This window comes from Alligator mississippiensis, chromosome 7, assembly GCF_030867095.1.
Source record: "Alligator mississippiensis isolate rAllMis1 chromosome 7, rAllMis1, whole genome shotgun sequence".
Taxonomy (NCBI): Eukaryota; Metazoa; Chordata; order Crocodylia; family Alligatoridae; genus Alligator; species Alligator mississippiensis.
In genome coordinates, this window is record NC_081830.1 from 23564 (window position 1) to 38294 (window position 14731).

Here is a 14731-nt window from a genome sequence, read left to right on the forward strand (position 1 = left end):
CAGGCTGGCAGCTGCAAGTGCACTGCTCCCCACCCTGCACCACACCCGGGACAGGAGATCCGAAACAGAGCCCGGGGGCGCCAGTCAGCTCGGGGCTCCGCGGCCCGCTGCACGCCCCCCCCCCACGGCCGGGACCCGCCGGGAGAGCGAAGCAAGTGGAGCCGGGTGCTCCGGCCGCCGGGAGCGCCCCCAGCAGTCAGCAGGACCGTCACCTGGGCGGCACGGGACACGCGCGGGGCCACCGGCGACCCCGGGTCTCCCCCACTGCACAGCGAGTGGCCACGAGTGGGGGCAGGACGCGCGCGGATTCGCGATCTGCTCCCGGCCCCGGGGCTCTCCCCACGCGCCCCGCGCAGCTTCCGGCCCCGCCGCCGCACCCACCACGGGGGGGGCTCACTTCCCCCCCCCAAACTTACCGCACGGAGCCGCTCCCCACCGCCGCTCGCTTGCACGTGGCCGTCACGTGACGCCCCCCCCACCCCCCCGCCCCATGCAGCCATGCGCAGGAATCCGCGCTCTTCTCGCAGCTCCCGAAAAACCCGGACCCGGGGGGGGGGAGCAGCCGGGATGGACCGGGGCGAGCACCGGGAAGACAGCTCAGCGCCGCCCCCGCGGGCCACACCGCGCACGAAGGGGACAGCCCGGCTCCGCGCTACCCCGGGCCCGGGACAATAGAGCCTCCGCCCTCGGCCACAGGGCCCGCTTCGGCCCACGATCCCTCCCTGCCTCGCGGACCCAGGGCCCAGACGCGGGGAGCTCCCCTGCCCGGACCCGTCCCACCCGCCTCGCAGCGCACGGGACACGAGCACCCAGCCCTGCCCCTGCCCCCCACGAGAAAAGTAATAAATACAAAAAGTAAATAAACTCAATGCAGCAGGTACCAGAACCATTTCTCCTTTATTTTATTTTTCCAGGCTGACCCAGAAGTTCCTCTACATGTTACATACAAAAAGCTCAACATATAGGAGGTGAGCAAACAGCCATGTACAAAACAAACCACCAGCAAGAAAACATTGCCAACCTCACAACAAACAGGCAGAACACAAACAACACAAAGACACACACAAACATCACCAAACAAAGCAAACAAGCAACGGAGCACAGCACGATCCCACCACCCCCAGGCAGGCAGCTTCGCACCCCTGTCACCCCACCGAGCACACACATCCTCCTGGCACCTCTTCCACCTCACACTCAAAGTGATGGGTTTCTCTTTATTGTTAACAGTATACTACAGAAAACTATTTTATTTCAGGGTAATTTAGATTATTAAATAGTATTACCTTTGTAGCTAAACACTAGGCATGACCTGTGGCCTAGCAATCTTGCTGACCACAAGACAGAATGATTTCTAAGCCAGTCATTTTCTTATGTCAGGTGCCTTAATTTCTGCTTTTTTCTAACAAAATGGTTAAGTCTGTGTACTGGGTACCAGCTGCAGCTAGGAGTCAGATAAGATAAGGCGGGGGGGGGGGCCCAGAGGCAAGAAGATGTTACAGCGGAGTACAGGATAACAGATTGCAGTGTGTAAGATAACACTAACTTTTTTCCTCTGCAAAAGTACTGAGATTTGTAATGCACCATGTAAGGAGATGATTACCATAAGTATTGCATATTCAATAACCTTGTAGTTTCTTTCTTAGAAAATGTATACAAGACAGCCTCACCCTTAAGTCGAGGCCATTTTACCTCTTTGCTGTTTTATGGTCTTTACTCGAGTAGATAAACTGCAGTTACCCCTTCACCCGTGTTGTCTGGTCTCTAAGCCAGCTAGACAACGAACACCAGGGAGTTTTCTCCCACGACATCAGCCCAGCACCCAGGCTCTTCGTAACTACTTCTGCTTCTACTCCCCTTCTCCACAGGAACCATCACCTTGGCTGCACCCCCCTCACACCCAAACACAACGACCAGCAACACCACGCAGGCCCAAGAGGCACTACAAGGCAGGGGCCTTGGAGGGACAAGAAGGTGGTTGAGCTGACAGGGGGAGGGGGGTGCCTCTGTTGCACAAACGGCTAGTTTCGTGTTTCTGGAGGCTTTTTCCATATACCTCAAGAGAGAGTTATACACACTTAGGCTGGATCCATTTCAACTATGTTTGTTTGCAAACAGATCGACAACGGAGCTCAAACCTCAAAGTCATGTTAACCCCTAGCCATGCCCGAAAATACATTTTTATACCTCTCCTAAACAAGATTCCATTGTGGCAATCTGTCATTTGCTACAGTTTTCTGCAAAGTTTATGTGCAAAGCAGGCAGTAACTAATCTGTGTTCCCACAGGACTCAGCCTTATCGTGAAGCAAGCGTTGTTCAGACTGTTCTCTCCCCCTAACACGACCCCCCCCCCCCCCCCCCCCGCCTCCTGGCCCCGCAGTGATGGGGGAGAGAGAAGAAGAAACAATTTCCAGTTTACAGTTTTCAGCTGAGAAGCCTTTGGTGTAGTGAGATGATACATTTTTGCAATACCTCCACTATGGGCAACAACAAAACAAAGCTGAGTAACAGACGGCTCTGCTTTCCCCATCAGAGAAATTGTCTGGCCAGGCTCCCAATCTCGTAAGGGAACACCTGCAGACTTTCTTAACCCTAAGGGGGCTCCTATCCCAGCTGAGACTCCAATAAGCAGGAGACGAGGGTGTGGTCTTTTCAGTTTATTTGGCTGAAGGTCCCCTGTCCTCGTAAGGGCAGAGAGACCCCGACTCCAACTCAACACATACTTATGAACTTTCGTTACATAAGCCTTTCCCATAACACATGTGCAAAACCCAGCAGAAAATTGCTAAAATGGCATGACTTTGCTCACCCCGCATGGTTGAGCCCAATCACCTTGCTTGTCTGCCAAGATTGACATATCAGCAGCAATCTTCGTGCAAGGTTGCATCAGCCAGCATTGATCCAAGGTCATACAGAGGTCACATTAATTTTCTAACAATATTTTCTAACACCCCTTCCAAAGAGAGGGCTCGAGCTTATGGCTCAGAAACCTTCAACATCCTCCTTCCTGCTGTGGTGGGAGAAAACTCCCAGGAGGAGTTTGTTGTCTAGCTGCAATAGAAACCAAGCAACGCAGGTAAAGATTTACTGCCGTTTATTTGCTCGAGCAATGACCATAAGCCAGCAAAAAGCCAAAATGCCCCCCACTCAAGGGTGGGCTGTTCTTTTAGACTTTTTACAATAAGGCAAGACTACAGGGTGTGGTGGGAGAAATCTCCCTAAGCTCGGTTGTCTAGCTGTAATTTGATTGACAGACAACGCGGGTAAAGAAAGACAGCTGTTTATTTGCTCGAGCAAAGACCATAAAGCCAGCAAAAGGCAAAAAGGCCCCCCCTCAAGGGTGAGGCGATCTTTTATATTTTTTTACAACAAAGCAAAACTATATGGTTAACAAAAAGCAATACTTGGGACGGTGATCTATAAATCTTTGTGACAGCATATTTTTATTAAGCTGAACTAGCACTTTTTAAAGCTAAAAGTTAAGTAACAGTAACATTATGTTAGCAAAACCTTATACAGTAGAAGATATTTTTCAAGGACACAACCAGTAAGCTCAAACAATGGTTTCTCTGTTTTATCTTACTTTTTGCTGTAGCTGATTTTTTTTAGCACACAGACACAGATTCACTTTTTAACTCAGAAAATGCTTGGTGTAGTTAAAATGATTACTTGACATAAGCAAAGGCCTAGCTATCATTCTGCCTTGTGGTCAGCTGCATTGCTAGGCCACAGGTCATGCCTTGTATTCAGCTGTAAAGCTAATACTTCTTAATAATCCAAATTATTGTTAACCTAACAGTATGCTATCAGAAAACTATTCTATTTCAGGGTAATAAACTTGCGCACTACAAGGGTTAACCAAAAGCAGTACTTGGGCGGTGCTTTACGAATCTTCATAACAGCATATTTCTATTAAGCTGAACTAGCACTTTCTAAAAGCTACAAATTAATTGTGAGAGAAATTGTCTGACCAGACTCCCAAGCTGGTAAGGGAACACCTGCAGACTCTCTTAACCCAAACAGGGCTCGTTTCCCAGCTGAGACTCCAATAAGCAGCAGACAAGGGTGTGGTCTTTTCAGTTTATTGGGCCGAAGGTCCCCTGTCCGCATAAGGGAACAGAGACCCCAACTGCAACTCAACATGTAGCTTTATAAACTCTCGTTACATAAGCTCCTTCATAACACATGTGCAAAACTCAGAGGAAATCACGAAGATGGCTTGGCTTTGCTCACCCCGCATGGTTGGGCCCAATCACCTTGTTTGCCCGCCTATATTGACAGATCATGGCAACCTTACTGCAAGGTTGCATCAGCTAGCATTGCCCAAAGGTGATACAAAGGTCACACTGATTTTCCAACAATAGTTTCTAACAATCCCCCCTTACACCCACAGGCCTATGGCCTGCTAGCCATTTCCCAGGTTTGCATAATATTGAGATTAATTACTTTTTGCTTAACTCAAACTACACAGGCTGTAATTACAGCAATTATTACAATAATAACCAAGAAGATTCCTAATCCCCATAAAATGTATTCTAAGATATACCTTCCCCACATTCCTAAAGTTGAGGCAATCCGTTCTATTACTGACCAACTTCGCAAAGAGTTTACCTGTCGTGCTGTGTCTCGAATTGTTTTTACTGCAGCAGTTATGTTGTCAGAGTGGTCAGGAATATAGGTGCAGCAGGGTCCTCCTGTGATTAAAGCACATACCCCTCCTTCTCTAGCTAACAAATAGTCTAAAGCGAAGCGATTTTCTAAAGTCATAGCATGGTTGCAAGAAGCCTGGTCTTGCACTAATTCAATGCCCTCTGCTGTGCTATTGGCAATAAGTTCTAATGCACGTGCTAGTTGATTGATGCGGTAGTATGAGGATCTCTGGGGCAAGGTACTGAACCGTCTCTGTAAATGGTATAGTTAACATACGAACAACTTGGCTTTGCAAAGGAGCTGTATATGCAAGACGTGAAACAGCCGTGACTCCAAGCCCAAGTTTTATTAGGGGCGCAGCATCGGATGGAACCTTCCATACATTGCCATACATAAGGACGCTGCAAGGAACTGCAGGGAGCAGACACATTCCAGGGGATGTAACCTTTCTTTTCAGCTTCTTTAGTCCCCACTGCAGTATTGTTAGGCCAAATTAAGTGTGTGGCATTAATGGTTAGTTTACAACCTGGTTGCCATCCTAAAAATCTCTTTTCCTATTCCATGAGGATTTTCCCAACACACCTGGGCAGATAACATGATGTCTGAAAGTACTCTCTCTTTAAAATAAGGATTGTCCTGCCAGGTACTTATTCCAGCTCTATCCATATCAACCCACTCTGGATTAGAAAAAATCCCTTCCCAAGAGATTAAAGGATAGGGTGGAAAGTTAGTAGAAGGAGACTGTGTACCACATATCCAACCATTACACACATTTTAGGGCCTGTGCTATAGCTATAGTGGAAATCAGGTAAGTATTATCTTTCCACTGGTCTTCCTGTTCTGTATCGCTTTCCCATAAATAGCCATGGTGTTTTATGCATCAAGAGCAATAATCCTGTTAGGATAGCCCGGTGAAATGCCATTATTAACTTACAACCTTCCCTGCATCCACAGTGAAATACAAACACAAAGTATAACAAGAAAGATAATACAAAGCAAGCTTAATACACGTATCATTTCTATTAAGGAGTCTGAACGGTCCACGATTCTCCGATTCTTTCTAGCCATCGAGGCGGAACAGCAGCTGACCGGTCATTACTTGCCGATACCAGGTTTGAGGCGACTGCGATGAATCCGGCCCTCTTTCTCGGCGATTTTCACAGCAGCGTGTATAGTAAGAAGAACTTGGTACGGACCTGCCCAGACTTGGGCCGAGGCGGTTTTTCGCCAATGTTGTTTTACCCAAACTCAGCGTCCTGATTGATAGGAGTGAAGGTTACAGTCCAGGGGTACCGGCTGAACCAAAGCAGCTGACCTGTGTAAACACTAGAGAGACTCCTGTAAGGATAAAACATAACTAATTAAAGCTTCATCTCCGCCCAGTAAGCTAACATGCAGATTTTCCCATCTCTTATATAACAGGAGCATGACCAAACAACAACTCGTAGGGGGACAAGGTTGAGAGGCCATTTGGGTTTTGTTCTTATAGCAAACAGCACCCTTGGTAAGGCATCTGACCATTTCAATTTGGTTTAGGAGCAGATCTTTCCTAAAAGGGATTTTATACTCCGATTCATACTCTCTACCTGACCCGAGGACGGAGGGCGATAGGGTGCGTGGAAGTATGTTATTATTCCAAAAACTCTGTAAACTTCTTTTAAAACAGTTTCTGTAAAGTGAGTTCCCCGGTCAGAGTTTATTCCTCCTGGAATGCCAAAATGTGGGATGATTTCTTTTAATACGGGTTTGGCTACTGCTACTGAATCCGCTTCTCGAGTGGGGAAAGCTTCTGGCCATCCTGTTACTTGATCTACCACTACTAGGCAGTGCTTGAAATTTACAGCTTTGAGCAAATCCATGTCGTTTTTCAAAGGGTAAATAGGCCCACGGTCGGGCCCCTTGTAATTTTGTGTGTCCTCTGTATTTGTTGAAGGCTCTGCACTCTGAACATTGCAGAGTTATTCGGGCAGCTTCTAGATGTATACCTGGAGCAAACCAGGTGGAGAGGACCTGTTCTGCTATTTCTCCTTTTCCCGACTGACAGCATCTGTGGGCATCCTGAGCCAGACTTCGGAGCAAGGTGCGAGGAGCAATTGGTCTACCGTCTGGCACATGTCACACTGCATCCTTTCCTTGCGCAGCTTCCCACTTTTGGACCCATATAGATACTTCATCCGCTGGGACTTTGTCATAAATCACAGACAAGGGTGGAAGAACAACTTGAGATGCAAGGAGACTTCCTTTAGTTTGTAGTGCAGCGGCTCTAGCTACAGCATCTGCAAGATGCTTTCCTTTAGCGATGTCAGTATCTTCTCTGGAATGTCTGGGACCGTGCATTACCGCTATATCACCTGGTAACACGACAGCCTCTAGCAGTTCTTGGACTTCCGTGGCATTGCTGATTACAGCATCAGAGGACGTGATAAAACCTCTTTGTCACCAGGACTGTCCTAGCGCATGACAGATACTAAAAGCATATTTAGAGTCAGTATAGATAGTGACCCTGGAGGCTGTGGCCAATTTGCATGCTCGTCAGAGTGCCGCTAGCTCAGCGGCCTGGGCGTTGGTCCCTGCTGGCAGAGGTTCTGCTGTAGTAGGAGAGCTTCCACTGAATGAGATATTTCAACCACAAGAGAGTGTCCTAACACTAAATCTTGAGCCTTTTGAACTAGCACAGCGGCAGCAGCGACTGCTCTAAGACAGAGAATTGCTGCCCTTGCTACAGGATTTAACTGAGCAGAATAGTATGCTATGGGACGATTAGAAACTCCCCATGGCTGAGTTAAGACACCTGAAGCAACGCCTTGATTCTCATGAGTAAGTAGGGTGAAGGGTTTCTGGTCTGTAGTTTATAGAGTAGATTTCTTCCAAGGAGGTGCACTACAGTTCCTTCAGCTAATAGGAAAGCATGAATGGTGGTCAAGGGTCCTATCTGCACTTGTGTTTCAGTGCCACGGGGCACTTGCATAGATTTTCCAATTACTCTCGTAATCTTTTCAGATCCTGAGACTGCAATTCCCGCCCTTTCTGGAGATTCTCCCAGTGAGGACAGATCTGCTCCTCTATCTATAAGACATTTATAAATTTTCCTGCTATTTGAAGTGGTACATAAGGGGATGAAGGGGCGCAGGTATACTCAAAAGAGGAAGATTCCCCTAAATACATCGTGTGGAAGAGCCGCCCCCTTATTTCACTGGGAGTCATCTATATCTTGTTGCAAACTCTGGACCCAGGGATCTGTAGGATCGGTGCTGGCAGCCCGGTTGTTTCCCTGGCTTCCCCCCTTTCTTCCTCCATAAGGGGGAAGTCCCTTAGGGCAGTTTGGGCGATCTCGTCTCCAATGCCCCAATTGTTTACAATAATTGCACACATCATTGGGGGCAGGTTGATTCATATCTACCCATGTGGGGTTGTGTGTGTGTGAATGTGAATATGTCAGGGTACTTGCCTGTGTGCCACAGACACTTGGGTTCTGTACATGTGTGCTAGACTGTGTCCGCGAGAGCACATATGCATGTGTGTCAGACACCTGAGTTCCATGTGTGTGTGAGCATGCACGTGTCACAAGCACCTGGGCTCTGGGTACGTGTGTGAGACTGCACATGCATATGTGCGAGGATGCACATTTGTGTGCAAGTGTGTCACGCACACCTGTTGGGGCACATGTGTATGTCGCAGTGTGTTTTGGGGTTCTGTGCAGGCGCATGTCTGTAAGGGACTCTGAGCAGGCGTGACTGCATGTGTGATGGGGGTGCGCAGATGTCATTACATGTGTACAAGAGCAGGTGTATGACCTGATTCAAACGCTACCTAGTATGTCCTGCTATGGGACTGAAAGTAGGCTCCGAGGAGGCAGGTACAGACCCTGACACTCCTGTTACGGGAGGAGAGGAGCCTGATGGAGGGGTAAAAGGTGCCGGAAGGGCCACGGCCTAAGCGGCCGGGTTTATTATGGCTGGTCCCCTAGTCACCAATGGTGGCATAGCGGGAGAATAAGGGGGAGAAGACACCACAGACGTTGTTGAGCGGCCAGAAGTAATCAGTTTTTTTTTTCCTCTGCAGAATTAAATCCATCAAATCACACCAGAGATACCAATAATCCATTAGTCGGGGATGGGGTTCCTCTAGGAACCCCCTGAGGTACCTTCATTTATCTACACCGAGGGATCCCAACACTGGCCACTGAAGTTCAGGGTTTTTATAAGTGTAGCCAGGCCAGACACTAGTACATAAGGCTATAGCGCGCTTCTTACTCAATTGGCCATGTCCAGATAACTTATTCCAGTTGCTTAACAATTCTCCAAGAGGACTACTAGCCAGAATTGACTGTTTCTGTCCCATCGTCATTCTTGGCGGACATCCCTTTCCCAGATGACCTGATATACTATTAAGCTCCCCAAAAACCCTGCTTTCTTGGCTGCCCTAGACCTAACCAACCTGGAAAGGCAGGCTTCTAGGATGCCTCAAACAGGTTGGAGGACTTATCCAGTTAAAAGGTCAGAAACAGAGACGGTTCCTCGGTGCGCGAATGGAGACATAAAATGCGCCACACAGATTTATCGCCTCAAAAGAGTCGAACGGGCAATTAACTAAAATTGCCTGTGTGCCCAGGTTTGAGGAACCGGAGAACAGACTGGCCTATAACACGTTAGACAAGACATACACAACATATAAAAGACCACACCATGCCAGTAAAATTGAAGGAGTCACCTTATCGTCCCGCCGTGTCTGCAGCCTCAACCCAAGACTCCCATGGTGAACTCACCTCTGTTACGGCCGGCCGGAGGTTGGGTTTAGGCGGCAGCAGCAGCGCGACGAGCTGGGTGCTCCTGGCTGGCTCGCCAAATTGTGAGAGAAATTGTCTGACCAGACTCCCAATCTGGTAAGGGAACACCTGCAGACTCTCTTAACCCGAACAGGGCTCGTTTCCCACCTGAGACTCCAATAAGCAGGAGACAAGGGCGTGGTCTTTTCAGTTTATTCGACCAAAGGTCCCCTGTCCTCGTAACGGCAGAGAGACCCCCCGACTGCAACTCAAACACATAGATTTATAAACTCTGGTTACATAAGCTCCTTCATAACGCATGCGCAAAACTCAGAGGAAATCACCAAGATGGCTTGGCTTTGCTCACCCCGCACGGTTGGGCCCAATCACCTTGTCTGCCCGCCTATATTGACAGATCATGGCAATCTTACTGCAAGGTTGCATCAGCCAGCATTGACCAAAGGTCATACAAAGGTCACATTGATTTTCCAACAATATTTTCTAACATAAGTAACAGTAACATGATGATATGTTAGCAAAAACTTGCACAGTACTAGATACTTCTTAAGGACACGATCACTGTACTTAGAACAATGGCTTCTTCCTCTTACCTTGTTCCTTGCTGTATCTGGTTTACAGCACACAGACAGATTCACTTGCTGCATTTTACTCAGAAAATAGTCAACACAGTTAAAATGATTACTTAACATAAGCAAAGGCTTAGCTATCATTCTGCCTTGTGGTCAGCGGCATTGCTAGGCCACAGGTCATGCCTTGTATTCAACTGCAAAGCTAATACTTCTTAATAATCTAAATTATTGTTAGCCTAACAGTAGGCTATCAGAAAACTATTTTATTTCAGGGTAATAACAAACATGCTCACCACACTGCTCAGGGACCAAACCAGACAACCACCCCGCCCCAGCCAAACACACACTGCTACGACAGGCTCCCAGCCCTGTAGGACACGGTAAACATGGCAGTCAGGCAGAATAAAACCCATTGCTCTGACCCAGCAGAACCAGCACCCCAACACCAACAAGAACCCTGCACAAGCAGGTCCAAAACCTCCAACCCCCCAGCACTGCAATTCTCAACCTCACTAGCACAGAAGCCACAGAGGCAGCCCGGGCCCCGCGCCCGGCCGGCCCTTCTGCTTCCATGCTAGCTGGCTCCAGCATTGCCGTGCTCAACAGTTGAAAGCTCTGGGCCTGCTTGCCCAGCGGTTCCTGCAAGTGTCTGGGTGCTCGTCCAACTACAGGGTCACAGGAATGGATATCAACTCTGGTCACCCTAGGTCCACCCACAGCACAGACAAACTGACCCAAACATACTACTTGCAAACCCCTGGCTCCAGGATCATAAAGCTGAGGACACTCCCAAACCCACCCCACACCCCCACGCAGAATCCCAATACAGAAGGGACATTCCAACATAGCGGGCAACATCCGGCCGGTCCGCGTCTGTCATCCAACACTGTCCCACGGCTCTTCCACGATGCAGTCCTCTCACCTACTTCCCTCCATGCAGGCCAGGACCCTGGCAAGAACACAGAACACACTTTCAGCACAAGGGAAGCAAGGCAAGCACTACACACACCGCGCATCCCAACACCACCAGCCGCTGGGCTCTGGCAATTTGTTCCACTTGCAGCCAAGAAGCCGCCTCGACAAGGCGACTGCAGGCTCCGCCACGCAGCCGCTACCGAGAGGCTCCAGCCCCAAAAGTCAAATGCACGCCGTACCTGGCCACACGGCTCCTTTTCCAGGCCTCCAGTCATTGCAGCCAATCCTTCTCACCACACAGGGAGCAGCAATCCAACATCTACAGACACAGAGGGGAAAAAAAGAAAACCCCTCAAATACAAATGCAAAGCTAGACACATCAAAACAGAAGAAAACCCCGCCCCCCCACACCAACAAAAATGCCCATGGAAAAAGCTCCCCGCAAAACAGGAACAATGCCCCACACGGCTCACACCACAAGTCTCCCAGCTCTGACTGGCACAGCCACGTGACTCCATGCAAGGCGACTCCAAGTAACCTCCCGATTCCTCCAACATGGCCATGGCACCAGGTCTGGGGCTCTTCACCGTGAACCCAACACCTCATCCCACACCACAGGAGCCAGCAAAGCAATACACAGCTGCACCCTCCCATCCCCAAAACAATAATACATCTATTAACACTTGCAGAGCACTGAGACTACAGCACCCCCCCACCCCCTACGTAGGGCGCACACAGCACCCCACATGCCCACCAAGGAGACACGAAGCATTAAGACCCCTCTGAACTTCCCCCCCAATTAAGAGGGCAGAACTTCAGCACTACAGAAAAGTCCCCTCCTTTCAGTCCGGCAAAGAGCAAAGACAGGCAACAGTGAATTCAGGCACAATGAACAAAGATGAGACAGGCAGAAACCAGACAAACCATTCCCAGCACTGCGAAGGCCCTCTCACAACAGCAACAGGCACGCCAACACAAACCCAATCGTCTGGCCCAAAACAACCTAGAAGTGCAAGACCAACACCCAAGTGCCACAGGCAAGCACAGTCTGACAACCCTAAATACACCCTGTGACCAACGGCAGGAGCCCACAACCCTTCCCTCTACAGGACCGTCACCAGCACCACCGAGGGAGGCCAAGAGATGCTCCCCCCAAGCCCGCTCAAATCCACCTCCCAACTTCCACGGACCAAATGTCTCACACCGCTCCGATTCAGATCTCACCTATCGCAGGCTTCACGCAGCAAGGCTTCCAGCCCAGGGCCACCACACGGGCAGAAGTCTCACACCGGGCAACCGCAAAGCGAATGCGCCGACATCCGTTTCTTTCACCAGCTTCCTCAGGTCACAGGCGCTATATCTCCACCTCTTCTTCCCGATGCCCACTTAGGAGCCTCGAGCCTCAGCCAGATGACTCCCGTACATGTCACCAAAACAAAAATAAATTAGGAAAAGTCACGCGGCACACGGGACTCACAGCCCTGAGGGCAAAAGCAACCCCCGAGAATTCAAAGGCGATACCCCCACCCAGCCTAAACAGGGCACACAGGGTGCAGTCAGACCCCTCCCCGAGGTGGAAACCATTTTAGGTGGCAGGAAAAAACCCACCACAGCCTTCCCTCCAGTCCTGACAAGAGCAGAAAAAGAACAAGTGCTGCAGACATTTTGCAAAGAGGTAGAAAGAGAGAGACACCAGTGACACCCCCAGGCACACAGGACATAGCGCTGTTCCTAAGACTGAGGGGAGGCCTGTAGCAACAGCAAGTCAGGGGCACGAACGCAAACCCAGAGCTCACCCTCAACACACCCCAGAGAGGGGCCAGGCCTGCACCCCAAGTGCCAGGGATGAGCCCGGATCAAACGCCCCACAAGCTCCTTAGACATCCGTCGTTTCTCCTATACGTGGAGTCCGACAGACTCGGACCGGCTGGCCCAGCCCTACGCCAGATTTCACAGCAGCCCTGGCCAAAGAAGCCCCCCACTCGACTTGTTGCCCTGGAAGCAAAAAGCTCAGGAGGCTATCGCAAACCAGGGCCGTCCTACCCCACCCACACCGCCCCCAAACAACATACAGCCACCACCCAACCCCCTCCCCACAAACCACTCCCCCATCCCTTTTCTACCTCCATCCTGCGTGTGTGCTGTACGACTCTCCTGGCTCACATACTTCACGCCTGACCAAGGCCTCTGGGACAGGGGAAAAACCACACGTGCCTTATCAGCCCAAAACACGGACGACAAATAGGTGCAAAGCGAAACATAGGCGGAAGGTCCTCCCCAAGCCCCAGGCAGATGCAGCCAACCCACCTCACCCGCAGACTCAGAGTTCACAAAGGCTTCCCTCCGGCCTGCCTGGGCAGGGTGTTCAACATCCAACCCGAGGAAACATCTACTTCACAACAACCAGACCGTTTGCAGGACACGGCCACCACAGAGAACACATCCTCATCATCAACATCTACTGCTCACCACAGCCATCTTTGTGGTGCTCCTTCTCCAGCCCTCAGCATGTCACTGCCCCTGCCCTGCTCCTCACGACAGAGCTACAGCACAAGCACCTGTGAACATGCACAAGTAAAACCTCACCAAAATGTGCCAAGGCAAAACCAGGCAGCAACAGCTTCCCCCAAAGCAAGCTCTCACCCATCACATGTTCCATGCACCAATGACAGGCAGCTCCATGGTTCATGACTTCAAGATGTCTTCTCTTCTTCTGCCCAATCTCCACTTCTCCTCCCTGCCCCAAAAGTCTTGGTAAAAAGACCCCCTGCTGCAGATAAAGCAGCAATTACCACAAAACAGCACAACTCACAGGCCTCACAGCACTGGCGGCAGGGGCCCCTTCCACCCAAAACCACCCTACTTAGCTCCCACAAAGCTGACAGGATGCAGCAAGACCTGTCTCACAGCTCTCCCCTCCCAACTAAGGGAGGCCATTTACATGTGCGCACACAGGCCTCCCCCTTCACTTCTGGGAAGAGCAAAGAAAAGGACAAAAGAGACAGAGACAGAAATAGTGCAGTGATGTTGACTCCAAGCCATCCGTGATACCCCCAGACAATTCCCAGAACTGAAGCAGGAAGCTGTGGTAATGGCATCAGCAAGGCAAACACCTAATCCTCTGCCCTGCTAGAGCCTAGACAGAGTCAAGATCTGCACCCATGCCAGAAGCAAACCCTGCTCAAAGGACCAGAAATCGCCCACAATGGAGGGGAACGATTCCCATTCTTTACACCGAGGCAATTGCGGGACTCCCAGGTACACCAGCACAGCCTTGCACCGGTACAGAGAGGGGCCACCCATGGTGCCACAACCTCCTGCCGGAGCATCGCTGGCCCAGGAGCGTGAAGCTCAGTACACCAGGGACTTGTCACCCCACCCCACCCCCCTTCCAGAACAAACACACCTTGCACCATCCTCTCTGCCTCCATCTTCCACCCTTCTCTGCTCAAACTTCTCTCCAAGGACCAGGACCCTGCAAACAGAAATACATTCAACAGCCAGGGAGTCCAACAACAGAAGCAAAGGCACAAAGCTACACAATGCAATCCCATCCCCTGGTCCACACCTCTGAGCTCTCCAAGGCTTGCCTCTGCTGGGACCACAGCACAGCAGCCACAGCATATGCTGGACACACCACCACAAGAAGGACCTTTTCTCTGACACCCAGTACTCACCAGTCAGAAACATCCAGATCGATCTCCAGCCGTCTACCCTACCTAGTCAATGCCCAACACCCAGGACTGGGCTGGAGAAAAACAGAAACCTGCAAGATACAGAAAATCTTCACCAAAACACAAGAACAAAAACATG

At 50.2% G+C, this 14731-nt stretch overlaps 1 long non-coding RNA gene across 45 annotated transcripts in view; it reads right to left on the minus strand.

Annotated features, from left to right (window-relative positions):
• Window positions 1-878: 878 nt before the first annotated feature.
• Window positions 879-14731, minus strand: part of LOC132251310 (uncharacterized) — a 47042-nt gene continuing 33189 nt past the window's right edge. For 38 of the 45 annotated variants that reach the window (XR_009463258.1, XR_009463255.1, XR_009463267.1 and 35 more), the window contains 8 exons: window positions 14596-14684; window positions 14325-14393; window positions 13562-13688; window positions 13388-13476; window positions 13042-13105; window positions 12143-12332; window positions 11158-11237; window positions 879-10952 (listed from right to left, as the gene is read on the minus strand). This is a non-coding gene — a long non-coding RNA (uncharacterized LOC132251310). Of the gene's footprint in view, window positions 10953-11157; window positions 11238-12142; window positions 12333-12714; window positions 12914-13041; window positions 13106-13387; window positions 13477-13561; window positions 13689-14324; window positions 14394-14595; window positions 14685-14731 lie in introns of all 45 variants that reach the window. The other 7 variants (XR_009463260.1, XR_009463256.1, XR_009463265.1 and 4 more) reach the window with 7 other exon arrangements.